Raw genomic sequence first — 1,529 nt, 5'->3', positions numbered from 1 at the left:
GGTAAAAAGCTGGAACAAGAAGGTGAAGCTTTTCTGTTAGAAAAGAAAGCAAGAAGTGAAGCAGCTATTATTGCCTGCAATAATGCCTGGAACACTGGGGTAGGAAGATATCCCAGTGCATAAGAAAACACTGGGACAGGAAACTAAGTCCTTTGATTCTTGAGCCTGGGCAGAGGCAAACTTCAGTGTCACAAAGGACATTTGGCTAAAGAAAAATTAAGGACAATGTAAGTATTAATGATGAATGAAGTGGCATCTCCTGCTGGCTATGAGAAACTGGAAGAATGTTCCACCAGGTTTCAGACTCCAAACCTAACCAACCTGTTTTCGCTTATGTATGATTGCCACTATTTATGTGCAATTCAGTGTTTCAGAACCTCTCCAAAACAGAAAGTAAAAGATTAAACATACCTATATCAATCGGCAAATACTTGACTAGGTTATTTAATGCTGCTGGAGGGAGGCTGCCCAGCATCCTTCAGCTGGCCACTGACAATACCCCAGCTCCGCAGAGCAACTTTTAAGCTGTTGTCATTCAGCAGCCTTCCCTTCATGTTCAGCTGATGTTGCTTATCCAGCAATATTTCAGGCAATGAAACTGGGTGATTGTAAAAGGGCACGTATTTCACTGTGGAACCAGCTATGAACGAGCTAGGGAATTTATAATTTAAAAGCAAATATAAAAATGGGAAGGTCTGACTAGTTTATGGGACAAAAGCTAAAATGGAGAAGTCACAGTATGAGAAGCTTTATTTGTGAATGAAAAATTGTAATTTACTGTTATGGACACCAGTGTAAAAATACACTTTTTTGAAATTACTAAATGTCTTGTCAGCTCTGTTTTTTCCAAGCAACTGATATTTATAGACTTGATTCTGTAATACTCTTTTAGGAGTGAAAACCAATCTGTATTAGAAATGGAAGAAGTCAGTTTTTATAAAGACATCTCCAGAAGGTCATTTCTCACTGAACTTGATATAACTCTGGATCTTTAGAGTTATGCTAATTGCCCAAGTTTCTTTAAATTAGTTTGAAATTTGGTGGAACTGGGCATGCTTGACTGAGGTCAGGGAGGAAAATATCCCTATCTGTTGATTTTGATAGCGAGAGATCAAGCCTTTGGAGGAGGGCTCTTTTCTCACTACTAATAGGGAGAACCTGCCAGCCAATATAATTTCTCCAATAAGAACAATCTTATTTATTTTCCATTGTAATTTCTTACTGGAATTTTCAGGGTGCTGTTGAGTAGCTTTAGCATTTAAACACTGAATTACTTAGATCCTATATGAAATAATCTACTATAATGAAACGTAAGGGTTTTTTTCAGCTTGACAGATTCTAGGTTATAGTAGGATTTAATGCAGAGTATCTCTGCTACTTGGAATCAATGTTTTTAGGAAAGTTATTTTAGGAAGGAAAAATATTTTTTATTACAAAGATCATTGTAACCAGGGAGTCTCTGTGGCGCAATCGGTTAGCGCGTTCGGCTGTTAACCGAAAGGTTGGTGGTTCGAGCCCACCCAGGGACG

General features: G+C 38.2%; 1 non-coding gene across 1 annotated transcript; it reads left to right on the top strand.

The window, feature by feature from the left end:
- Positions 1-1,455: 1,455 nt before the first annotated feature.
- Positions 1,456-1,529, top strand: TRNAN-GUU (transfer RNA asparagine (anticodon GUU)). The gene has a single exon. It is a non-coding gene; the product is annotated as a tRNA-Asn (tRNA).

This window comes from Mycteria americana, chromosome 2, assembly GCF_035582795.1.
Source record: "Mycteria americana isolate JAX WOST 10 ecotype Jacksonville Zoo and Gardens chromosome 2, USCA_MyAme_1.0, whole genome shotgun sequence".
NCBI classification, from domain to species: Eukaryota; Metazoa; Chordata; class Aves; order Ciconiiformes; family Ciconiidae; genus Mycteria; species Mycteria americana.
This window is presented reverse-complemented; position numbering and strand designations above follow the sequence as displayed.